Source organism: Mustela erminea, chromosome 8 (assembly GCF_009829155.1).
Source record: "Mustela erminea isolate mMusErm1 chromosome 8, mMusErm1.Pri, whole genome shotgun sequence".
Taxonomy (NCBI): domain Eukaryota; kingdom Metazoa; phylum Chordata; class Mammalia; order Carnivora; family Mustelidae; genus Mustela; species Mustela erminea.
The window spans coordinates 50,042,320-50,069,405 of NC_045621.1; the positions used below are offsets into that span (position 1 = coordinate 50,042,320).

The 27,086-nt window shown below is 41.6% G+C and overlaps 1 protein-coding gene and 1 long non-coding RNA gene across 2 annotated transcripts in view; both read left to right on the forward strand.

The window, feature by feature from the left end:
* Positions 1–27,086, forward strand: part of FMNL2 (formin like 2) — a 319,987-nt gene that overhangs the window by 16,200 nt on the left and 276,701 nt on the right.
* On the forward strand, positions 2,010–26,918 carry LOC116597608. The gene is made up of 3 exons (XR_004288687.1): positions 2,010–2,024; positions 19,110–19,114; positions 20,593–26,918. It is a non-coding gene; the product is annotated as an uncharacterized LOC116597608 (long non-coding RNA).

Genomic DNA, 27,086 nt, shown 5'->3' on the forward strand with positions numbered 1-27,086 from the left:
CATTCCTTTCCGAGTATCCATTTTTGACAGCTTTTTTGAATCACACATCAATCACAGCATTGGTATTTTTGGCGAGGTAGTAAACCTTATCCTAATTCTCGTGATCATAACTGCCAAAAATGAACAAAGAAGAGACTTGCAAATGAAACATCACAGCCTCACACACCCTGAAGTTTCTTCTTGAGCAGAAACAGAATCAGGAGTTATTTGATGTCCTTTTCATTGCCCCAAGAATGCCACTGCTTTATTCCAGGGGAAAGTAAGACCCTGGTGGGTCATACCCAGCCTTTGGTTATAGGAACTCTTTTTTTTTTTAAATTGAGCTTTGGTTCAGATGATTATTATTTTTTTAAAATTTTATTTATTTATCAGAGAGAGAAGGCGCGCACACACAAGCAGGCAGAGTGGTAGGCAGAGGCTTAGAGAGAAGCAAGCTCGTGGCCAAGCAAGGAGCCCGATGCGGGACTCGATCCCAGGACCCTGGGATCACGACCCGAGCCGAAGGCAGCGGCTTAACCGAATGAGCCACCCAGATGTCCCTATAGGAACTCTTTTTACGTTAGTTTTGACTCAAAAGTTTCGCTTCCCAACCTTCTGTTGTATCCTAGGAATAATACTTTTAGGGCTCAGAGTTTTTCCTCTTGATGTGACTAAGCTTGCTTTGGGTCTTTCCACCCTGCGCTGCTTGTATTCCTTCTGGGAAGAGAATCCTGTCATCTCAAAAGAGCAGCAGATACCCAGGGCGTATCTAGAACTAAAAATTTGACCGGTTGTCTCTGTCCTTTTCATCTCCCTCTCTTACAGGCATCCTTTCCTTCTGTGCAAACAGACCCTTGTCATAGCTGTAGCCTGTCATGCTGCTATGTGATTGGCATCACCGCTCCAAATATGTGCTGTAATTTCAGGCAGAAATCTCCTTTCGTACAACTTTATGTCCAATACGGAGAAGGAGCCCTAATGGACGTGTTGTTGAGAAAGCAGTCCCAATGTGACGGAGTAATTGGATGAAAGATCCACCTACCTAGAGAAAATAAAATGTCCTGTGTGACAGGCCACGCTCCTCTGTCTTCAACTTCCTTCTTTGCCTCTTCTGAGGAGAACGGCGCTGACTTGGCCCATGTCACTCCTGTGCACATTTGGCAAAAGTAATTTACAGTTTGAGTTTATAGAAGCGGTATCCCAGGCCACGTGTACTTTGGGATCTGATGCTTTGGTTTGAGAAGTAGTAACGTTGATGCACACAGCTTTAGGTCGTTTAGCTTGTGAGTCCTAGCCCTGGAATGCATGTACTGTAAATTATTTACAGTTGGTCCTCATAATTTGTGGATCCTGGATTTGTGAATTTGCTTACTCAACACAGTTTATTTGTAACCCTCAAATCCGTACTTGGGGTGCTTTTGTGGTCATTCGTGGATCCCAGAGTGGTGAAAAATTTGAGTCACTCGATGCGCCACCTCCCAGCCGAGGCCAAACAAGGCGGCGCTCTGCTTTCTTGTTTTAGCTCTCACTGTAAACGAGTTCCTTTTTGCATTCCATTTAGTGCCATGTTTTTTTCGCATTTTTGTGTCTCTTGCTGGGGATTCTGCTATGTAATATGTAAGGTGGCTTCCAAGCTTGGTACTGAGGTGCTCTCTAGTGTTCTTAAGCTCAAGCAGACGGAAATGTGCCTTAGGGAGGAGGCAATACGTGTGTTAGATAAGCTTTGTTTGGGACCGAGTTAGCGGTGGGCTAGGAGTTCAATGTTAATGTCAAAGACAGATATCAGGTACGGTATCTTCAAACAGAAACACACATGAGCGTTTTACATAATGATGTGACGGGACATTTGCAGAAACCCAAGCCTTTATTTCCCATACGAGCAGTGGTTCAGTGTTCGCTGTGTTGGCTGTGACTTTCTAGACCATGACCACTGTGAAGAAGGAGAATCAAGTATCACCCTACTGAGAGATACTTAAGGTTATTTGCATATAATTAATGTTACTATGATTATTAGGACTACAGTCCTTGTCAATTGAGGCACAGCTGTAACCTCTTTTTTTTTTTTTTTTTTAAAGATTTTATTTATTTATTTGACAGAGACCGAGAGAGAGGGAACACAAGCAGGGCAGTGGGAGAGGGAGAAGCAGGCTTCCCGCTGAGCAGGGAGCCCAACATGGGGCTTGATCCCAGGACCCTGAGATCATGACCTTAGCTGAAGGCAGGTGCTTAACAGCTGAGCCACCCGGATGCCCCCAGTGTAACCTCTTGAGATGATATGCTTAGAAGTATGATTGCTGGGTCCTGGGTATACCCATCTTCAACTAGAGTGATTCTTGTTGTAGTGATCCCTTAGGTGGGTTTTTGCCCCTGGTGTAGCTGGTGTTAGTGCGCTCATCCCTTAGGCTGCTCAGATTGTGCCTATGTATTAGTAATTACATATTTTTTAGTATCTATGTGGTGTTAGAGACTGAATAATAGAAGTGAGTTATCATCCAGGAGCTTATCATATATTTTTGGTTATAAGATTTAGACCCATAAACTAAAAAACTGGTTGCCATCCATTTTGACCTTTATCTTTGACTAAAAGGAGTGTAGGTTGAGATTGTTTGCTATTAATAATAGCAGCTAGTATTTATTGACTTACCTTTGTTCTGGACTAGATGGCTTTTAATGCATTTTATCTTAGTAACAACCTAAAAGAGTAGATGCTGTCACTTGGTCTTTCTGAAGAGGAAACTGAGGTGCAAAGAAATTGGTCAGCTTTGTCCAAAGTCACACAAATGGTAAGTGACAGGATTTGAACTCAGTCTTCTTGGCACCTCAGCTTCCATTCTTTTTTTTTTTTTTTTTTAAACTTTATTTTATTTATTTATTAGAGAGAGAGAGAGAGCACACAAGCAGGGAAGAGGGACAGAGGGAGAAGCAAAGTCCTTGGTGAGCAGGGATCACGATGTGGGACTCAATCCCAGGACCCTGGGATCATGACCCAAGCTGAAGGCAGCCGCCCAACCGACTGAGCCATCCAGGTGCCCCCTCAGTTTCCATTCTGAACTGTTAGGCTACGTGTGCCTCAGTTTACCATTTAACTTCATAGGTGTAGCAATGGTGGTCTGTCTTTACAGATAAAAATACTGAAGGAAGTTGGGGAATTGTGTAGCAGGAAGTAAGTATGAAGTTGTGTGTGTGTTTTAAACCAGGGGCAGAGGTGAGATTGGACATATGGCACCATCTTGGCTTCAGTACTCATTATCGAATCCTTCTTTTATTTCGGTGAGAGGAATTCTTAGTATTGAGCCATTTTCATCACCGTTTACAAAGACTTTGAGGAGTTTTGGAGGAAGGGGAAAGTTGTATATTCTATCCTTGATTACTCGCTCAGGTGAGGGTTTTGCTATTTTTACAAGACAATAGTTGAGAAACCTTCCCACTTTCTAAGGGCTTTCTACGGACTGAGCACTCCGTAGATTTCTCAAAACGGTAGCAGTACTAGTGGGATAATCAGTATTCAGAAGGATTTGAACTAAGTCGTTCACCGCCATAGCCCTCATTCAACTTCTCGGCTGGGCACTCAGTCCCTTGGTGAAGGTGGAGGGTAGGGTTGTCGGGGGTGAGGGTAGGGCGGGCCTGTAGTAACTGTCACTTACGAAAGTGACATCCTTCAGTGGCAAGCTGCAGGCTCCCTATTGAAGTGGAATGTCACTCTTCGTGTTAATTTCTCATCTAAAAGGAGAAAGTGCAACTGAAGCATAATGAAAGGGTTCTGTAAGCCCCCAGTAGCAGCGATGTTCTTTGGAGACAGCTTGCTCATTCCTAGTAAGGTGTGGGAAGGGACCATGATGTTCACCGTGAGGTATCTGAGCACAATCGCTGCCTCATTTGTTAGACTTGGTCACTTTTGTCTTATTAGCATATGAGTTAGACTTTATCTTCTGGAAGCTAATATTCATGGCCCACTCGAGAATTCAGATTACTCCTTGAATCCGTGTCTTCCAAATTCTTGGTTGCAACCTATGCTAAAATACATTTCACATTCAGGGCCCAATGTATATGAAGTCTATAAATTGAAATGAAAGATACTTTTTCTTAAAACAATACTCGTCTTGGTTAAGGCAGTTGTGCTCCATTTTCTATACCGTTTTATTCTTCTAAAATATGGTTCTCTTTTAGATGGAGAAGATGCGCTTCGATGATGATTAAATTCCAGAAATTATTTGTAATACGGTATTGAAGCCACCTGGTCAGATATCATTTAAAGTCCTTTGCTCTTAAGGCCCAAACTGAAGAAACTGTTTACTCTTCAGATTTGATCTTAAGGCTACGTAGGTCTTTGATGAGTTGCCAATGTCTATTCCTTGTGGTTATGCTAAGATTGGAAACATTTGCTTTATAAAAGTTTTGACTGCATAATAAATGTGGAGAATCAAGACTCAAGAGGATATTGAGAAAGAGAGCTTAAATGGAGCAGGTATGTTAATATATTTAGATCCATAGTCTCTCTCTCTTTTTTTTTTCCTTTCTAGAAAAACGTTTATCTGGGAAATACTACACTTAAAAGTAAAGGAAACATTGCTTAATTCTTTGACTTCTGATGTCTGTCTTCTGATGTATGATGTTTTGCATATGTGGTGGGAATCTGGATAATAATAGCATACTTTAGCAAATTTTTGTTTGCAATTTTGCTTGATATCTTCAAGTTAATTTTTACTCAGTGGAATGCTTCTACTGAAATGAGAAACCAAAATCACACACAGGGCAGCCTTTTGGGGTGTCTGTTCTAAACTGTTTGTGAGTGACTACTGGGGCTTGTTGATTTGTTTCAAGTATACTTCTTAAAACTTTCTGAAAACTTTGCAGGTAGTTGTCTCGTTTACTTTGTGTGTATTTTGATCCATATCTGCTCCTCTTGACTTTAGTACTAAAATATTTTCACAGTGTAAGGTGGTTTGATATTTTGTTTCTATGTGCTTAAATCTTACATCTGTGGACTTCACAAAGTATCACAATTCTCAAAAAATTGTTCCTTTTCCAGGATTTATGTTTCTGATTTACAGTTAAACCAGGAAGGCTGGATTGACTTAACCCTAAATAATTTTTATTTATTCTTGAAAATTCCTTTTACAACCAAAGTGTAAATGTTTCTAATTCCGTTGCCCAGAGATGAGCACTGTTCACTCTTTTGGTATGTATTCTGCTAGCACGGTTTGGTTTTCTTTTCTTTTTTAAAAAAATTTATTTTTTAGGGACGCCTGGGTGGCTCAGTTGGTTAAGCAGCTGCCTTCAGCTCAGGTCATGATTCCAGCGTCCTGGGATTGAGTCCCACATTGGGCTCCTTGCTCAGCGGGAGCCTGCTTCTCCGTCTGCCTCTGCCTGCCACTCTGTCTGCCTGTGCTCACTCTGACAAATAAATAAATAAAATCTTTTAAAAAAATTTTTTTTTATTTTTTAAATTCTTATTAACATATACTGTATTATTTGCCCCGGGGTACAGGTCTGTGAATCCTTAGTCTTACACATTTCACAGCACTCACCGTAGCACATACCCTCCTCAATGTCCATGACCCAGCCCTCCTATCCCAACCCCTGTACCCCCCAGCAGCTCTCAGGTTGTTTTGTGAGATTAAGAGTTTTTTATGGTTGGGGTGCTTGGATGGCTCAGTTGTTAAGGGTCTGCCTTCGGCTCAGGTCATGATCCCAGGGTCCCAGGATCGAGCCCCACATTGGGCTCCCTCCTCGCGAGGGAACCTACTTCTCCCTTTCCCTCTCCCACTGCTTGTGTTCCCTCTCTCGCTGTGTTTCTCTCTGTCAAATAAATAAAATCTTTAAAAAAAGAGCCTCTCATCTTGTTTCATTTTTTTCCTTCCCCTCCCCCCCACAACTCTCCATTCTATGTTTACATCATGAACATCTTTCCTTTAACTAGAATTTCTGAGTGCTTGCATACTGTTACATTGATGGGCATTTCACAGTTAATTTAACTAGTTCCGTATGCTTTGAGTCTCAGGATGGCCTTCTCTGTGTGCCTCTTAAAGTTTTTCACCAAGATGAACATCTGTGTCGCTGAGTCTTGGCCCACATTCTAAATGATTTCCGTAGGATCATGTTGAATACAGTTTAAAGAGGCAGTTCACAGTGATGAAAGTCAAATGGGCATTAGGAGAATTAGGTTTGACTTTTAATTTTACTTTTAATTGTTGCCGTAACCTTTAAATCACTTTTTTCCAGGGTTTCATTTTGCTTTTCTGTTACAAAGGTAAAATGAGCTAACTCTTGAAGGAGATTTAATTCTTAGTGCAATCATTTGGGGTATTTTACAGACAAGGAAACTTGGACTGGAAGGGACTCTAGGGTCTCTTCTGATGAATGCTGTGTTTGGTAGTAGACTCTCTCCGGTGGTGCAGGAGGCGCTGAGCACCCTGGGCTTCACAGTAGTCAGAGCTATAATCCTCCATAGTCATCCGTGAGTATTAATGGTGTCTCAGGCTGAGCCTCTTTGGACTTCAGGAAACCCCTTATTGACAAAACTCCCACTAGGTAAGTTACTGACTCTAGCATTGTTTTCTTTAAAAATCAGTCTCAGTGAGGCGCCTGGGTGGCTCAGTGGGTTAAAGCCTCTGCCTTCAGCTCAGGTCATGATCCCAGGGTCCTGGGATCAAGCCCCATATCCGACTCTCTGCTCCTCGGAAAGCCTGCTTTCTCCTCTCTCTCTGCCTGCTTGTGATCTCTGTCAGTCAAATAAATAAATAAAATCTTAAAAAAAAAAAAAAAAAGTCAGTCTCAGGATACCTGGATATTTTAGTTGGTTAAGCATCTAACTCTTGACTTTGGCTTGGGTCATGATCTCAGGGTCAAGAGTCGAGCCCCGCCTAAGGCTCTGTGCTGGATGTGGAGCCTGCTTAAGATTCTCTCCCTCCCTCCCCCACCGTGCTCCCTCTTACATGCACATGCTCTCTCTCTCAAATCTTAAAGTCTTATCACCTGATGAACAGATAAACGAAATGTGGTATATCCATAAAATGGAATATTATTTGGCCGTAAAAAGATTGAAGTAATCTTAAGCACAACAGCATGGATGAACTTATGGGCCATGTAATACATGATTCCATTTATATGAAATGCCTGTAACAGGCAAATCTATAGGGACAGGAAGTTGATTAGTGGCTTCTTGGGGTTGGGGGACGGAGAAGTCTTGGGTGGGAATTGGGGGCGTGTGATTGCTCAAGGACACAGGATTTCTTGTTGAGGTGATAAAAATATTCTGAACTGACTGTGGTGATCATTACACAACTCTTAGAATACACCAAAAACTATTGATTTATATCCTTTAAATGGTTGAATTTTATTTCAGTAAAGCTGTAACCTCTCTAAATTCTAAAAACCTTTTGTTTTGTTTCTAGATGTTGACTGGTAAGTAAGTGAAAATTGATTATATTAGGAACCCCTGGTTGGCTCATTCAGTTAAGTGTCTGTCTTTTGATTTCGGTTCAGGTCATGGTCTCAGGATTGTGGGATTGAGCCGCGTGTCAGGTTCCACGCGGGCTTCTCCCTCTCCCTCTCCTCTGCCTGCTTGTGCTCTCTCTCAAACAAATAAAATCTTAAAAAAAAATTTGATGATCAACTCGTTATGTATTATTTCATTTTCTGAGAATCTGTTTGAATCTCAAAATGGGAGGATGACTGAGTTACAGGGCTCTTCTTATTTCATTTGGAATTTGTTTGGTGCCTCAGTGGGTTGAGCCTCTGCCTTCGGCTCAGGTCATGGTCCCAGGGTCCTGGGATCGAGCCCCACATCGGGCTCTCTGCTGAGCGAGGAGCCTGCTTCCTCCTCTCTCTCTGCCTGCCTCTCTGCCTACTTGTGATCTCTGTCTGTTAAATTAAAAAAAAAAAATTTTTTTTAAATTCAAGTTGGTTAACATATAGTGTAATATTGGTTCCCTGAGTAGAATTTAGTGATTCATCACTTATCTGTAACACCCAGTGCTCATCTCAACAAGCGTCCTGAACGCTCATCACCCATTTATCCCATCCCCCACTCACCTCTCTTCAGCAACCATCAGTTTGTTCTCTGTAATTAAGAGTCTCTTATGGTTTGCCTCCCTCTGTTTTTCTTATTTTTCCTTCCCTTCCCCTATGTTTATCTGTTTTGTTTCTTAAGTTCCACATATGAATGAAATCATATATTTGTCTTTCCCTGACATATTTAGCTTAGCATAATACCCTCTAGTTCCATCCACATTGTTGTAAATGGCAAGATTTCATTCGTTTTGATGGCTGAGTAATATTGCATTGTATAAATATACTATATCTTTATCAATTCATCAATTAATGGACATGTGGGCTGTTTCCATAATTTGGCTATTGTTGATAGTGCTGCTATAAACATTGGCGTCCATATACCCCTTTGTTGTTTTCGCCCCTCCATACGCCCTTTTGAATGAACTCTTCAGTATTCTTTGGATAAATACCTAGTAGTGCAATTACTGGATCCTAGGATAGCTCTATTTTTAACTTTCTGAGGAACCTCCATTCTGTTCTCCAGAGTGGTTGCACCAGTTTGCATTCCCACCAACAGTGCGTGAGGGTTCCCCTTTCTCTGCTTCCTTGCCAGCATCTGTTGTTTCCTGAGTTACTTTTAGCCATTTTGACTGGTGTGAGGTGGTGTCTCACTGTGGTTTTGAGTTGTAATTGTCTGATGATGAGTGGTGTTCAACATTTTTTTTTCATGTGTCTGTTTTTCATTTGGATGTCTTCTTCGGAGAAATGTCTTTTCATGTCTTCAGCCCATTTCTTAACTGGATTATATTTTTTTTGGGTTTTGACCTATTTGGAATTTCTGTTCGGAAGATACCTCCAAATGTCAGCACTTGATCATCTGTCTCCCTTGTTTCTTAGGGTTTCTGAAGTGCTTTTGCGATACTCACTTTGGTTGCTTCTGAAAAGTCAGTATTTCGATAGTCTCAGAGGTGGGCTGACTTTTTAATATTTCGTATCTGATATCTGATAGATAATACTGTACACTAAATGTTTTGCCATAGCAGACCCAAATAGCTTGGGGTTAATTGTTGTTCTCGATGTTGTTTACATTGGAGTTCATAGCCTTGGGTTTTCTTGGTTATTTGCCTGAGCATGTTGAGGAGTTGCCCATGAGGAGCTTCAGACACTTGTCTTCTCAGGGGGCTTTTCTTCCCCTTACGTGTGTTAATTGTGGAAGGGTGAGTTCAGCCACAGAAAGCAGAAGCAGGGGGTAAGCATTGGGTTCCTTAGAAATTCAGGCCATGTTTGGTCATTTTCAGTGAAATTTTCACATCCTTTAGGAATTTCTACCAGATCCATAAACATTAAGGCTAAAATTCAGTCAGCAAATATTGTTTGTTTTTTCCTTACAAGGGCCTACAGAACGTACGTGGAGTTATTTCATAGTCAGTTACCTGAGTGGTGAATGAGAGAAAATGTTGGTAGTTTTGTCTTCAGGCTTTCTTGTTCTGCCATTCCGTGTTGTCATGATATCAGCCAGAGAGCCAGGCTTTTAAACCAAAACATGAGGGAACCATAAAACGTATCTTGAGAAAAATCTAATGCAGCAATAGCAAATTTGGCCGAATTTCTGAAGCGGCTCTATGACTAGGATTTCCAATAAATTAATCTATTTAGATATGTTTGGGGTGCTTTTCCTGGCAAAATGGTGAATTGTGCAACTAGGAGAGACTAACTCGGATCTTGGAATTAGTCTGAGACTTTGATCTTACATAAATAAGTTTCTTCTACAATGTTTCTGTTTAGTATCTGAAATAAATCCAGCTTTATTCAAGCAAGTTTTTATCTGGGCTGTTTGCTGTGTTGTTACTGAGAGGTCAGAATTGTCTCCCCTGCAGAGGGAAATTTGTTAATAATGGGTTCCTGAGGGGTGCCGTGCTGGCTCAGATGGAGCATGCTACTCTAGATCTCAGGGTTGTGAGTTCGAGCCCCATGTTGGGTCTGGAGATTGCTTAAAAATAAAATCTTAAAAAAAAAAAAAGTGTTCTTGAAAACAGGTTTTTGTTTTTCATTTTCTTCTTTCTCCCTTGTCTGGAACATCCCTCTTATAAACCTTAAGTAATATATTTAAGCCATGAGGACTTAGAGAATTGAGATATCAAGTGAAGTACAAGTATTTTTGAAAACCTTTTAATCCTTTTAATAGCATAGGCTATTGCATACCTACTATGTGCCCAGCACATAACATGTGACTTACTGTTTTATTCAGTGAAGATTTTTGTGGATGGTGATGTGCTGGGGCATTGTATACATTTACAAAGATGTAAAGACAATGACATTCCAGAGGTGGTATATAGTTCTACTTGTAAAAATTAACATGCATTTCCAAAAACCTGTTCTTAGACTAAACTACCAGAGGTTTGCAGATCCAATGTTCAGAACCTTGAACCAATAGAACGTCAGAGAAGAGAATATTTCTGTGTTTACTTGAGCCTGGGAAATTGGCACATTGTTGGTATAGCCAACAGACTGGGCCAGTTGGGTAGACCATCTAGAGGATAAAGATAGATTGAGATTTTTGGATGTACTGAAATTCTCCCATAAAGATAAGAACTGCATTTGTCTCTGTTAACATATTTATTGAACATGTACTCTGTGCTGGACACTGCCTATTCCAGGATTGGGCATAAAGTGTACTTGACAAGATGCGTGGTCCGTGCACAGAGACCATTACTTCTGAAAGAGATGCAGCTCCAAATGTGGTGTATCCTGGTTTAAATGCTCTAGCAATGGTTTTATTTTACTTGTTCCATGTGGGAGGCTGCCCTCTTACTGTATATTGTCAGTCTGGACTGCAGGTGGTTAGTGAGATTTATGTTCTTATTTTGTGATGAAAATGTAACTAATTGCTAGAGACTCCTCAGAATTAGGCTACAAAAAGGTGAATTACCACACTAAACAGTTCCTGTTTTACACCTTGAATGCCTTTGCAACTGAAATGTTCTATATTTTAGTTGACAGAGTTCTTAAGCCATAATTTCTGCATTGGAGGCATTACTGCTTGGAGTATCTCTTGGATCCCCAAGAGCACTGGTAATTTGTAAAACAGGTTGGAAGGGGATTGTGAAATTAGTTTGTCTTCCAGGTGTGTGAGCTCATCTGTCTTGCTTCCTTTCCACCAGGTTCAAACCACACCTCAGGGCTCTAGGGAACCTGTTCAAAGAAACTTTGTATTCTGGTATTTAACAGTAACTTTTCAGTGTTCTTTGTAATTTCCATCTTAAAGCTCTTCGATGGGGAAGGTTTATATGATTTGTTCCCTTTGGGCTAGCTTCTTGATCAATACCAGTGGGTGTAGCCCAGGCAGTTTTGTGGGAACCCTGTTGAACTGAACTGACAGCCAGAATGAACAGTCCTGTGGCTGTGGTTTAGCTCTTTCTGCTCAGGTTTAAGAGTATCCGGGTCACCTGGGAACTCGATAGAAATGCAGATTTTCACTTCCTGTTTTGAATTAACTGACTCCATCTGTATTTTAACAGGATTCCATAAGCGAGTCATGTGTGCGTTAATGCAGTGTTTGAGAGTTACCAGAATAGTTCACCTGCTGTACAGGGACTTGGGGTCTCAGGGCACTTTTGCTGAAGTTTGAGCCTTTTTTCCATTTGTTTTCTACTCATTGGTGATGGGGAACATCTGGTGACCATCTTTCGTATATAAATTTTTGTGGAATTGAAGATGATGATTTGGGTGCCTTGTAGCCTTCTCTTCTTAAGCTTAATAACTGAAGGTTGTACACTGTCTCCTCATAGAGAGGATTGTCTTTTAGCCTTTTATCCTATAATGCTTCTGGTCTCTGTTTCCTAGATGATTTTTACAAAATATTTCTAAAATGGGCAAAATACCCTTGTCAGGGTCTGGTTGCTACTAAGTCAGCAAAATAATTCCTGATCCATGTATTTTATGTTCTTACTCTTAAGATCTAAGGCATTTGGCTATATTTTCACTTTCATTTTGAAGTTACTTTTTAAGCAGTAAAAACAGCAGCTAATTCTTCCTTGAGGGAACTTCAAACCCCAAAAGTTCTGGTTCCTCCTCTTGTTTCTGAAGGATGGAACAAGTGGACTAGTGGTCTTGAGTCTCTTTTGGTTGGTACTTTAGGCTTATTTTAAAAGAGAGAGAGAAAGGGGAGGATTTTTTTTTTTTTACTTTTTTTTTTTTTTTAAAGATTTTATTTATTTATCAGGGGGAGAGAGCGAGCACAGGCAGACAGAATGGCAGGCAGAGGCAGAGGGGCTGAGCAAGGAGCCCGATGTGGGACTCGATCCCAGGACGCTGGGATCATGACCTGAGCCAAAGGCAGCTGCTTAACCAACTGAGCCACCCAGGCATCCCAAGAGGATTTTTTAAATAAACATTTATTTATTATTTGACAGAGAGAGAGGTATCACAAGTAGGCAGAGACGCAGGCAGAAAGAGAGACAGAGAGAGAGAGAGAGACAGACAGAGGAGGAAGCAGGCTCAATTCTAGACTTGATCCCAGGACCCTGAGATCATGACCTGAGCTGAAGGCAGAGGCTTAACCCACTGAGCCACCCAGGTGCCCTGGAGAGGAGAATTTAATAAAGGGAAGCAAGAAGGGAGGGAAGGGAATGATCCAAAGCAGAAGAACTATTGAGAGTACGTCAGTCAAATAGGAAATAAGGAGTTTAATGTTCAAGGTGGTTTTATATGTCTTTTGGTTTTGAGATTCGAAGAATTCCTTGAAGAATTAACATTTTCCCTGATTTTTGAATATCAGAACTTTATCCACCTCTCATTTATATAAAATTTCAGTTTTGGTGAAGGAAAAATAAAGCCATAAAACATGTCCTCTTTGGTAAAAAAAAAAATTTTTTTTAAAGGCAGCAGAGGTGATACCTCTTTTGCTTATTTTTAATCTGGATGTCCTTGAATTTAGTGTAAGTTGTAGCTCTAAATGAGATGCTCCTTAGTTTTCTGCAATAGAGTATCCAATTGAGAAAGGGACAGTAGTCTAGGCAACATATTTTAAAGTGATTCTTTAAATTATGCGCTCCCTTCTTTTAAAATTTGAGAGTGCGCTTATGGGAGCTCGAGCAGGGTGGGGAGGGGTAGAGGGAGAGGAGAGGGAGAGGGAAAGAGTACCTTAAGCTCCATACCCAGCTTGGAGTCCGATGCGGGGGACTCTTCCTCAGGATCCTGAGATCATGGCCTGAGCCGAAATCAAGAATTGGACACTCAAATGACTGAGCCCCGTAAGTCTCCCTACCCCCACTTTTCTAAAGGATATTTCTGTGATTTTAAAATATCAGAGTTGGGGAAACTTGGCACCTTCAGGATTCATTTTAGCATCTAGTCACAAAGGGGGGAGACATTAGTGATTAATTCATTCATTGCTTTCTCTCACATTTACCCAAGGTTGTAGGTTTGGCATTACCTTGTTGGGTTGTAATTTAATGAGCATGACAGGTTTCTCGATCTTACTGAAGTCCAAATTAGTACTTAGAAAAGCCGTGAGGCTGGTTGGCAAATAAGACTTGGATGAGTGCTGGCCTTGCAGTTAAGTTACAGTGTGCTCGCCTTAAGTGTGGCTTTCATTGTACAGTGAGGTGTGTTTGCTTGAGGTCCTGCCTTTGATACCTCATTTTATTGAATTTGTTTGCATCCCTGGTAATCCTCAAAATTTGTAGGTCTGGGAAGGCTCTCCATTGAAGGAGTAGAGGTTCATTTGTGCAAACACTGCATGTGATTGCCTAAGCCACTGAGACATGCAATTTAGCCTTCCATGACTGGACATGTCCCTAGTTAACATGAAAGCATTTCTCTTTCCCTAGGCAGGCAGATGGCGTCTGAGTTAGTGTGAAAGAATGCCAGGATGCGGAACTTCAAGGTTGTTCTTACTGCTTCTGTGCTCTTTGGAAAACAGCCATTGCCCCATTTTTTTTTTTTTTTTAAGCTGGGGGAAGCAGCTTTTCCTCCCCCCCAGAGATGCTATAAAAATCAAATGCTTCATGTAAGGCATTTATAACAAACGATGAACTATTGTTTGACTATTTATATGCATCTCCTTGGGTCTTTGTGATTTTGTCGTTACAGTTGGTTTCTTCTCTGCCCAGTTTAATGAGTGTGGGGTAGAGGGATGAAGCCCGAGGGGAAGGAGAGTAGATGGAGGGGTCAGTAGAAGTTTAGGGATTTGACTTAAACGAGGGAAAGTTCAGGTGTCTAAATATTTGTGTACACATAGTTATTGTTTTATATCCCTACAAATAATATGAATTTTTATTAGCATGAGATTGGTGATTATTGATAGACCTTGTTAAAGGGGATTTTCAGCCGTAACATCCAGCATGTGTTCATGTTGTGAAGAGGTTGGCTGTAACTGAGAGGAGTTGGTTCCTTCGGAGTGACGCATTCTTTGCGGGGAAGAGTTGATTGAGAAGAGATAGGAGCCACTTGAGCCGTTGGAAAGGACAAAATTAAAAATAATTAAAAACAGAAGATGCTACACTTTCATTTCTGGACATTTGATTTCATCAGAAAAATGTGTATTAGTAGTTTATTGCTGTGTGACAAATTACTTCATAACCTAGCAGCTCGAAAACAATAATAGACATTATCTTCATTTCTGAATTTGAATGGTTCTGCCTCAGGATGTCTTGGGAGGTTGCGGACCTTGAGGGGGCTGCCAGCACATGAAGGCTTGCTTGGGGGCAGAGTGGGGGGGTGGGGGGGGTGGGGGGGGATGATTCACTTCAGAGTGTCTCAATTGATAAGGCTGTTGCTGCTGACTGTTGCCAGGATGTCTCAGTGCCTCTTAGCGAAGGTGTTTCCATGGACTGCTTGCTTGTCCCCACAACATGGTGGTTGGATTTCCCCGAAGCAAGCCAATCTGAGAGACAGAAAGATGGAAAATGCAATGTTTTTTATTCCCTCGCTTGGAAGTCCTATACCGTCACTTTTGTGATGTCCAGTTGGTAACACAAGTCAGCCCTGTTCCTTATGAGTGGTAACTGTACAAGGGCATCGATACCAAGAGGCTAGGATTTGGGGGGACTATCTTGGAGGCTTGGCTACCACAGAAGGATGCTTGATTTTTTTTTTTTCTTAGATGCTTTTCTCTTTCTAAGGGCCAGATAACACAAATTTATAGCTTCCTTAATTTCACACATGAAGTAGAATATGTGGAAGACAAGAGTTCTCAGTTTAGTTGGGAGAACTCATAAGTGTTCGGATAAAGATTTTTTTTATGGCTAATGAAAGTATTTAAGTTAATATAAATTCATAATACACTAACTGGCCTGTATTACTAGTGACATGTATTACTGTTAAAAATTTTGGAGCTCTAAGATGACTCTGTAGGGAGATGAACTATAATTAGAGGTCCACCAGTGAAGAGTCTGATTTGGTATTTGAGGCAGATTTATTGTTTATAATCTCCTAATTATATGAAAGAGTCTTTTGTAAATTTGGTCAGTTGCCTGCCATAGATAGCTTAAATAAACTCTGCACAGCAGCTATTGTGAATTCATGGTTATCGTCTTGATAGTTGGAGGTTTGGGTTTATTTTTAGATTTTTGAGCTTGACATAAAGTCCTGTGGGAGAAAGTTCATTATTGCATCTGACAAATGACCCATGTTTATTTTTGGGATGCCTTCTACATGTTAGTGCAGAGTTTACATTCTGGGCTTAAACTTGCCTTGATGAAGACCTTGACCTCCCCCATTGTATTTTTACCTTGGCAAGATCTTGACGGCTGACCTTGCACTTCTCAGGACTTCTTTGCAGTTTCCTCTGTGGAGCCTAAACAGTGACCAGTTAGTAATACCAGGCAAGAGCTGTTCTTCTCAGCAGATTGTGATTCGTTATAGCCCATACTTCGGTCACCTAAGGTGGAGTTGCTTTCTTAGGTTTCCTTGGAAACTGTTTAGCTCCTTTTTTGTTGTTGGCTGATAACAATCTGAGGAAAGGCAAATGCTCATTTGAGGATAGGAAGAATCTTCTGACCTTAAGGAGAGATTGTAATTTAATGAGCACGACAGGTTTATCTTACTGAAGTCCAAATTAGTACTTAGAAAAGCCGTGAGGCTGGTTGGCAAATAAGACTTGGACGAGTGCTGGCCTTGCAGTTAAGTTACAGTGTGCTCGCCTTAAATGTGGCTTTCGTTGTACAGTGAGGTGTGTTTGCTTGAGGTCCTGCCTTTGATACCTCATTTTATTGAATTTGTTTGCATTTCTCAAACAAATCCTACAAATCCTTAAAATTTGTAGGTCTGGGAGGGCTCTTCACTGAAGGAGGTGGAGGTTCGTTTGTGCAAACGCTGCATGCTGATTGGCTGGGAATCAGAAGACATAAGCACCATTCCTACCTTACTGTGGCTCTGTTGGGCATATAAAGAAGATAGTGGAGTCTGAGAGTCCGGGACCCACGTCAGGGATGAGGGTTCTGGTTCCAGCCTTCACACTAACTGGTTGTGTGACTTGGAACAAGTCATTTCATCTCTCTCTGCACCAGTTCTCTGCTCCATAAAAGGAAAGGTTTAAGCCAAGTTTACTTTATTGCCCCTCTTCCCCTAAAATTCTGTTAAACATTGGCTGTTCTCTTTATAGAGGACATTACATGTTATGAGACCAAAAAAGTCTAATTCTTGAACTTGAGGTTTTTGGAATCAGTCTTTTAAAAGAAGCTCTCTTTGGGCATTTAATGGTGATGGGAAAAATCTGGCCCCTCATGACAGGTGGAAGATTTCTCCACAAACAGTTTGGGAGAGTTTGACCTTGTGCCAGAATATAGATAGAAGAGTAGACATGAGTTTGGTGTTTTGGAAGCACTTGAGCTTGGTGGAATTTTAAAGGAAATCCCTAGATAGGGAAGATTTTTTTTTTTTTTTTTTTAACTCTTAGAAGTCTGGGATATGTTATGAAGTTATGAAGTGTGATTTCTCTACTTTACAGGTTTTTTTGTTTTTTTGTTTTTTTGTTTTGTCTTGAAAAAAAATCAGGGCACAGTAGGCTAGGAGATGTTCTTGGCATACAAAATAGAATTCCCTAGACTTGGGGATTGGTTAGGCCAACAGTAGAAAAGAACATTTGAAACTGTAGTTGGTTTGCAAAATTCTGGGTGTATAGAGGCTTTGCTTTTAGGTACTTTTTCCTTTCAGAGTGGTGTTCAGGGTAGAAAACATCTCCATTATGTATGGTAAGGGTCATTATATTAATAGAGTTGAATGAACAAAGAGGCTTAGGAACAGCTTTAGCATAAAGAAGTAGGCTGCAAGGGGGAAATCCTTTACCCTAAATTCTGAAGAGTGGGTTAGGGAATTAACCATTTTGAGGTTGGGGTATTGTTTTTTCCAAGTGCTAAGAGGGAGAGAAATTGTTGTTCTTGGCATATGGGTAAGGGTGGTTGTGGTCATCAGGGCTCTGTAATATATTCAACCATGCATTTGTAACAAAAATCATTTACTTGGTCTTAGCACTTAGACATCCTTCGTCAGATAATACTTTGACAATTCCCGAAAGCTGAGTGATGATCTTGTTTCAGTTGTAAATAGGAGTTTCAAAAATATGAGTTGTGGGGAGCCTGGGTGGCTCAGTGGGTTAAAGCCTCTGCCTTCGGCTCGGGTTGTGATTCCACGGTGCTGGGATCGAGCCCCGCATCGGGCTCTCTGCTCGGCGGGGAGCCTGCTTCCTCCTCTCTCTCTGCCTGCCTCTCTGCCTGCTTGTGATCTCTCTCTCTGTCAAATAAATAAATAAAAATCTTAAAAAAAAAAAAATGAGTTGTACTGACGGGTTGTTTCTGCTGAGGTGTTTGGGGAAAAAAGTAGATAACTGGGATTAAAATGAGATAGGTAGCTGGAAAGTCTTCATTTTAATGGCTTTATACTTATTAAATATCTCGAGTGAAGCCTGACCAGCTAGATAGACCGAGCCAGGGAAGGGCATGTGAGAACATTCTGGGCAGTTGATTTACTATGGGCACCACATCACTCCCATTTGGTCAGACCTCCCTCCCTTCTATTCGAGGAGTGATTCAGGTAATGCTTGGTGGCTGCCACATCATTCTCATGGCCTGTGATCCCGTGTGCTGTTTCTTTTCCTTTGGCCCCAGATCCATTCCACACTGTTCTGTGCAACCCTCTCCTCATCCAGCTCACCTTTATGGACCCTACCTGAGGCTCCCTTGCTCTTATGTCTGGTTTTGTTCAGCAGCTGAAATCAGAGAGAGGAAGTGAGTCGGCAGCCCTTACTCTGTCCCTGTTCCCTCCTAGCTGTCATGGTTTAGGCCCCCACACAGTCAACCTTTTTTCACTGTTGCTGTTGATCTGGAACTATAGTTTTCCATCGGTGGATATGAGATGTTGTTATAGCTCTTCATATATATGCGTTTGTATATATATATTTCATACATACATTTTTCATACAAACAACTCATAGAGTCGTTTTTATTGTTTCTCAATAAGTTAGGTCATTGGAAGGCTGAGTTTTATTACTTGCTAGTGCCCAAGGATAGTACTACCTATTCTAGTTATAGAACCTTTTCACAGAGGGAGAGCTTTGAGATTTTATCAGTTTGCAGTGAATGAGAAGTAGAATCCAGAGCACCAATGAGCTGTTGGAGACCAGACGATTCAAGTCCCATCGGTCATGCACTGCCGGCCAGCTTTGCTACAATGGTAGCTCTCTGGACCCTGAAGGACCAGGCACAGGCCCTGCAGCAGGACCCCATCTAACCCTAAATCTCATGCCTACAGATGGGGGTTATGAGGATTAAGTTTTGTAAGATTGTGTGTGTGAGAGCAGGACTGGGCACATGGTATGTACTCCGTGACTGATTATGATCTAGTCTAATCCACTCATATATAGGAGAAAAAAATTGTAGCTGGAAATGTCAAGTTTTTCAGATAAGAAGTTTACAAAAAGGTTTTTCTGACCTCTCCCTGGGTCATCTAAAATTAAATGTGTGTATGTGGGAGTTAGTTTCTTTATCTCTGAGGAAATCTTTAAACTTTTAGTTTGCTTATCTATAAGTTAGAGAGGATCTTGACTTTTCTCTGACCTTTGTATGTGGTTTTAATTTTTTTTAGATTTTATTTATTAGGGAGAGAGTGTGCACACAAGCATGCAAATGAACAGTGGGGAGGTGTGGTGGGAGAGGGAGAAGGCAGACTCCCCGCTGAGCAGGGAGCGTGATGTGGGGGCTCGATCCCGGACTCTGGGATCATGACTTGAGCTGAAGGCAGATGCTTAACCCACTGAGCCACCCAGGAGCCCGACCTTTGTGTTTTTAAAGTTTCAGTGGAGGAAATTTGTGAAGTTTGAATTCGAATTTAGGGAAGACTTCTGGAAAATATCACCATGTGGCTTTCTCATTTTAATTAAAAGTTTAACTACAGCTGGGTTGAGTTCTACCCCTCTGGGCTCCAGCCATTACTTTGTTACTGTTACCTTACCAGCTGTTTTGTTTTGTTTAAAACAACAACAACAACAACAACAACAACAAACCCAAATCTTTAAGATATAATCCATACACCATAAAATTCACCTCTTTAAAAATCTGTAACTCAGTGATTTTGAATATATGCTGTGCAGCCATTGCCAGTGTTTAATTTTGGAGCAATGGAATCACACCATAAAGAAGCCCCTTACCGGGGCACCTGGGTGGCTCAGTGGGTTAAGCCGCTGCCTTCGGCTCAGGTCATGATTCCAGGGTCCTGGGATCGAGTCCCACATCGGGCTCTCTGCTCAGCAGGGGGCCTGCTTCCCTTCCTCTCTCTCTGCCTGCCTCTCTGCCTACTTGTGATTTCTCTCTGTCAAATAAATAAATAAAATCTTTAAAAAAAAAAAAAAAAAGAAGCCCCTTACCCATTAGCAGTCAGTCTCTACTTCCCCCTCCTCCTAGCTGCTAGGAACTACTCTTCTACTTTCTGTCATTATAGATGTGCTTAGTATGTCACATAGATGGAGTCAGATGTTATGTGACCTTTTGTAACTTGGCTATTTCACTTAACAGGAGGTTTTCAAATTTCATCTGTGTTGTAACATTTATCAGTACTTCAACCCCTTTTAATGGCTGAATAATATTTCATTGTATGGATCTATTCCATTTTAAAAGGATTTATTTAATTTAGAGCTTACAAGTGGGGGGAAGGGTCAGAGCTAAAGGGGGAGAGAGAATTCTCAAGGCAGCTCCCTGCTGAGCATGGAGCCCGATGTGGGCCTCAACCCTGAGATCATGTCCCGAGCCCCAAATCAAGAGCTACTTAACAGACTGAGCCACCCAGGCGCCCCAGATAGACCCCATTTTTTTTTTTTTTAATCCGTTTGTCAGCTGATGGATATTGAGTTGCTTGTGTGTTTGTTTACCTGAATGGTGTTGCTGTGAGTAACTGATTTCACAAGTTTTTGTGTGTTTTCTAGGGAGTTACTCTCGTTTTGTTTCTACCTGAGGCTTCCAGTGCCAGGATCATTGGAACTCTGTATGTGTCTCCGGTATGGTGAGGGGGAGAGGATTCCTCTGGAGCCAGGGAGATCTGCCCTGGAGTGTTCTGCAAGGAGTCACATGGACTGTCAGGAATTGAGGAAGGAGTTTTGAGCCAGTGATATCTGAGGAATGGAGAATTCAGGGCTGGCCTTCTGGGTGCTCAGCCTGACAGCCGCCTCATCTGTAGGGGAAGACTGATGTCATTACTGAAATTGGTGACCTCCTGCAGACATTAGTGAGGATTAATGAGTACCTGTTGGCTGTGGTGAGCTCTTGCTTCATTCTCTTCTCAGAGGCAACCCTGCTGTAGGGTTGAATGTAGTAAGATATTCAAGGAAGCTGGAGAAATGGAACTTAACTTTTGCTGGAGAAATGGAACTTAACTTTTGCTGGAGAAATGGAACTTAACTTTTGCTCTCTTGGAAATGGGAGACCATCTTTTGCTTGGTTAGGACAAATGTAAATTTCCAGCATTCTGGGTGGAGAGCACCAGATTTTGGTAACTTTGGGAGCATGGGATCAGCTACTTCATTGAGAGTCTGGGGCTCAGAGGACTGGTAGGAATCTTGAGAAGGACATAGTATGGTCCTGTGGAAATAACCTGCTCTCTGGAGTTGCAGAGGTCAGAGCTGGAATCTAGTTTTTCCCAATCTCTGTAGAATTACTTAATAAGAATAGTGATGGCTACTTGTCAGAATTGTAGTGAGGATGAAACAATGACCTCAGTTGTGAAGGACCTGTGACACAGTGACTGACACATATGATTATTTGAAAATATTAATTTCCTTTTTCAGCTGGTTCATCGAGGAACTTCTAGGCAAACTGTTGTGGAGAGAGATTGGTGGGGAGGGCCAGCCTAGCTTGTAACTGTTAGTATTTATTTGACCTTGGATGTGACTTCACTTCCTTTGCTGGGTCTTGAAGGTCTGTCTTAGCGTTAAAATTCTTAGATAGGCACCTGGTCTTTTTTTTAGACTTACAGATAAGAATCTGTCCTTTCTTAAAGAGTTGTTTTTGAAATTTAATGCATTTCTTTTTCCTCTTCTGTACCTGTTTTCTCCAATATGGTAGCCACCAGCACACATGTGGCTCTTTAGATGTAAATTAATTAAACTCAAAACTAAAAATTCAGTTTCTCAACTGCGCTAGTCACATTTCAAGTACCCAAAGACTACAGATGGTTAATGACTACCACATTGGCCAGTGTAGCTATAGAACATTCCTACTGGCGGTAGAAACTTCAATAGCTTCATTCATATGAATCTTGGTAAGGCTAGAACTCTTATTCCCTCGCTTTGGATTGCCAAAATGGTTGGTACCTGCAGTAATGACCCACAATAGGATCTTTGTTCAGATATTTGTTTGAGTCTTCTTAAAGTTTCAAACTTACAAGGTACAAGGTAAAGTTAGCCTCTGTTTACCCTGTAAACAATCTCACCAGCTTTCCAGACATTCACCAAATCACAGGGATTGATTTGTGTTTGGGTGAAAGTTGATAGGCAGGCATCTTGTCAAGCAGGATCGTTTAGAAAGAATGTGTTTGAATTGAGTTTGCTCTGAGGAGTATTTAACACTTCAATATTGTTTTCTATTTATACAAATATCTAAACAAGATTTATACATTCTAGTGTTTTTCTTAGTTCTGGAATGACTGTACGTCCAGATATTAACATGGGCTAATAAGCCTGTCATGCTGATCGCATTTGGGTGTGAGTAACTAGGTGTTTGTCATATGTATTTTTGTTTCACCTCGTCTTCTGTTTCTCTTTGTGTTTTCTTCTCAGCATTGAGTTAGTAGCGAAAAGACCTCATGTTTATTCTCTTCCACCACTCCACATCCCTTTCTTGCTTTCTTATTAATTAAACATTGTCTGTGGAAGTTGCTGAGAATGCAGAATGATCACAGTGTGGTTTCTGCTTTGGAGGGGATCCCAGTTCCTCATGTGGAAGTGGGGAGGGTAATGCATGGCCTGGGTGCCTTCCTGCTTGGGTAGTGGATTTACTGAAAGCCTAAGCCTGAGGGGCTGTGTAGACGGCTCGTTACACTAGTGTATGTTCTTGGCCTCCTCTTTAACGGGTGGGCTCTGAACGAGGTGCTTCATGGAATGAGTTTTCTAGAGAGATGCCAAGAGGGAGAGGAGGTGTTCCTTGGAGCAGGTTATGTGAGAGGACCTATTCCAGCTATTGAGAGGGAACGTCTGCGGAAGACGAATGGAACAGCTATGGAATAGCCCTGGGCAGAGGAAAGGAGGTGAAATCCAGTTTTCTGTCCTTCTCTCTGTACACTGTTTATAGGTGCTCTCTTGTTTTAAAAAAAAAAAAAAAGGGAGAAAAAAGACAGCGGTGGGGGGCAAACTTTTCAATTTGCAGAGTAATGTTGAGCCCTGCTGATGAAGAAGGGATATTTATTTAGAGACTGTTAATGATGTTTTAAAGGTCTCTGCAGTGGGCCCCAGTGCTAGGGATGAGCCTTTTTAAATAGGAAGCCGCACTCCTATGTTAGCACAGGTGCTGGGATGTGGCAGCTGGGGACATGGTTACCACACTCTGTTGGTTTACCCCGTAACCCACTGTGAGGGCTTCCGCATTGTTGGTGAACTCTCATAGGACTGTTGGGTAGCCTGAGTGCAGTAACTTCATTTAAGACTGTGATGATTTGTAATGAGGCAAATACGTTTCCAAATTGTATCAGTTAGTTTATTGGAGTTAGGTATCTGGCTGTCTTGATGTGTACAGATCTGTGCTTGACTAAGTGAAGTTGGAATAGGGTAAATTTTTCCTTGTTTCTTGAGCTCCTCACTTTTTAATTTTGCTTTTGAACTTGGATCTAGTGTTTTTAAGGGTCTTAAATCATTTTTACCAAGTTGTCTTTTTAAAACCCAAATATTTTAACCACCTGCTAAGGAAGTAGTCATACTGGAAGGGTTTTAAGAAATACTATTCTCTTCCTGGGACCAGGTAGGTGCCATATTCCTAGCTTTGCTATGGTAAAGGGAATGCTTTAAAAAAACAAACAAACAAACAAACAAAAAAACAAAGCAAAAAACTTAGTGGAAAGGGAGTCTTAAATATTGGGGAAGACAGAGATACTGTGCATTTTGGCTTGACAATTTTGAGGTGACTCTCTTGACTAAATAATAGAGCACACAGATGTGGGCCACTATACAGAATTGGTTATAAAGGCGTTTGTTGGAAGGACCTTCCCTTATCCCCATCTAGTTGATTATTTTTCTTAGATGTTGTAGTCCTAGAAAAATGAAATGAAATCTGTGAAAATGGTAGCCTTGTGAAGAGCCCACAAGTGCATAAAGTAGAAATAGACACAGCCCTATCCAAGGTAGGCTTAGATGTGGACAGAAGGGTGAATTAAGGAAGTATTTCTGCTGCTACCTTTGGAATACGGACCTGGTTAACTGACACTAGCCATTCTCTGTTTGCTAATTTTCATGGCACCCATCACCTTTTAATTAGAGTGGCTGGCTTCTCTTGGGCTTTGAGCAGCCAAGAATCAGCTGAGTTCATCTTTGTATCCCTAGCATCTAGTACGGTGCCTGGCACCTAGTAGGCTTTCAATATGTGTGCGTTGAATGAGTGAACCATTTGTATGTGCAAAATTGGATCTTTGTGTTTGAGCCAGAGGGGCTGCCTGTCAGCCTTCGTGAGGACACTACTGGGGGAGCTTGTGCACTGACCGAGCAGCCGAGGTCTTCTGTAAACCATGAACACGCCTGCGCATGATTTTTCTCTTTCTGGTCTTTATCAAGGCAGGCATACCTTATGCACGCTCTCCTGCTTGTATGTAGTAACTTCTCCGAAGATGGTGAGGTCCTTTGGAACCTTAGAATGTCTTATGGCCTGGGAGTGAAGAAGCAGGAGTGAGGCTGAAAGAGCCATTCATTCTTTCCTCCACACCTGGCTTCTTCCCACTCTGTACCTTTGCTCATTCTTCCTCCCTTCACCTAGAATGCTTGTTCTCTTGCCTTCCAGTGGCTGTCCGCCAGTAGAGGACTCTGGAGGTGATAGCCATCCTTCTAGCTTGTATCTGACTTGTGTTAAAAGATTATGTTTTGGATCAATGGGGAAAATCCTTTTTTCCTGCCCTGTATACCCAGTATATAGTTGGTTTGTAGGTGACTGTGTCATTGGTTGGGCACAGTGTCTCTTGAGCTGTGCTGGGACACCGCGGTTTGAGAGCATGGAGGGCAGCAACCAGGAGATGATACTCGCCTTCTCCGTTTAAACTGAGCTTTAGTTGTTCATAAGCAAAATGGAAAGTTAGCATGACTGAGTGGGAGAATGTATAGGATGCTTATGGGGGGGCTCTCAGTAGATGCTTAATAAATAGAGGTTCCTTCCTGTCTTTTTATTTCAAATGGAAAAGAAGGTAAAAAGGGATTTTGTTTTGAAATCAAGAGGTGCTCATCTCAATAAGCCTCGCCAGAGGATGTTGATGAGTACATACTTCTTGTCATAGTTTGGTCACATCTGACTTGTTTTTTGAATTGCTATGAAATTTATTTAGACATGTGGGACAGATAACACCTAAGATGATAGTTCACCAAAGACTGGTAGCCTGAGGAGAAGAAAAGACCAGGAGAGCAAGAGACATTGAAAATCTCTGTCATGGTGTATTCATAAATCTTAGACATGGTGTATTGCCTAAATTTTAGATCAGGTCCAAGGCTGCCGTGGGAAGAGGAGTTTTATGATAAATGAGCTCACACACATCCTTTGCCTCATGCCCTCTTGCAGAGGGGGGGAAGCCAGAACTCCAAGGATGCTCACTCCCGGGGCAACAACAAGAGGAGCTACTTGTTTGGCTATCTTTGTTCACAGCAGCAATCTTATTTGAAGTTCTTTTCTTCAGCAAAAAGAGCAGAATAGAAGTGGTTTCATATTCTTGCCCTTGGGGTTCCCACTCTGCATGGGGTCACAAGAGTTAGATCCTTTATTCTGGATCCTGAAATGCCAGTTGTTTTATTTTTACAAATGCATCTCATGGTTTGGCGAAAGTGAGAACTGTTTCTGTGAACTTCCCCGTGGCTGTACTCAACACAGTTGCTGCAGCATTTTTAGAAAATAAATTAAAGCGCAGTGATGTTTTACAGGGACCACTTTAAGAACCGACGTAACTCCTGGTGAGTTAGCATAACAAGTAACAGAACACGTCTTGACATACCAGTTTTAACTCTTGTGTCCTAGTTTCTGAAGCAGTTAAAGTAAACGGACTTACGGATATGACCTACTTCATGGAAACACGTACGCATGAATGGTTCCCGAAGAGTTGACTGGTCCTTCAGAGTGCTCCCTCTTTGTTTGGAGGTTTTGGTGCTCCGTGGGAGACTTACCTTCAGCAGGATGCAAGGGGAGGTTGCCCTTAAGGAAAGTGTGTGTGCCTTTGCCTTCACTTCTTCTGCCTGTCCGGAAGTGAATCCTTCTGGAATCTTCATTAAGAGATTCTAGGAAGCTTGGGTTAATCAAGCGTGAGTGATCTTTTCTGTCTTCACCTGTGTTTTCTGGGTATTCAGGTGAAAAGTCACACAGAGGTTGGAAGGGAGCCTGCCCACCTCCACAGAGAGCCTGATGTCCACAGAAGCTGGCTAAAGGTCCCTGGGGGCTTCAGCTCTACCTGCATTATAAAAGCTCTTAAAAATAGGAGTGTGGTGAGGGGAGGACCGGGAGGGCAGAGAGAAGGAAGAGTCTTGCTTTCTGGGAGGAGAGATGTTAAATTTAGCTGATGTTAAATTTACTTCCTTAGGCACCCTGGGAAGGGGTGAGCAGGTGGGCATGAACATCTAGAGGAGACTTTTGAGGTGGAGGCTCTGAAGTTGCTTGACTTTTGTATGTTTGGTGGTAGTTTGGGAGGTAGCACTACATTAGTCTCTGGGCTTTGTGACTTCCTCGTGCGAGAGTGTACTTTCTCTTCTGGAATTCATTTCTAGCCATGGTAATTATTTGCCCTTCGTGCAGCAGGGTATACAAGCTTACCTATAAAAGGTTCTGAATGTATTACTTTGTAAGAAGGAGCTGCTATTAATAATAGCATGATTCTAATAATAATGTATTACTATGAATTATATTTCCAGAATGGTTGTAGAAGATTTGATTTTCTTTTCTTATGAAAATTACTGCAAGCGTTAACCTTGGAAATCCAAGAAGGTTGTGGAAGAACTCATAGCTATTCCCAAACGTACAGGAAATAAAATTACTTAATCTTGGAGGGTCTTGATTACTTATGGTGAAGAAATAAGCAGAAGTCTTCATGCTGTTTGATCCCTAGCATCTGTTTTGTTTAGAGAATTTTGACATCATAAACTAGGAATTTGTAAAACTGTGTGTGTGTGTGTGTGTGTGTGTGTGTGTGTGTTTCCTGCATCAGGGAAGCAACCATATGTTATACAGATCTCAGCCTTTAAATTTCTTTCTTTCTTTTTTTTTTTTTAATTGTTTGAAATAGAGAGAGCATGTGCGCATGCCACGAGCGGGAGAGAGAAGCTCAAGCAGACTCCCCGATGATCAGGGAGGCTGATCAGCCTGGGGCTCGATCTCACCGCCCTGAGATCACAACCTGAGCTGAAATCAAGAGTCAGGCGCTTAACCGACTGGGCCACCCAGGAGCCCCAGCCTTTCTAGGGT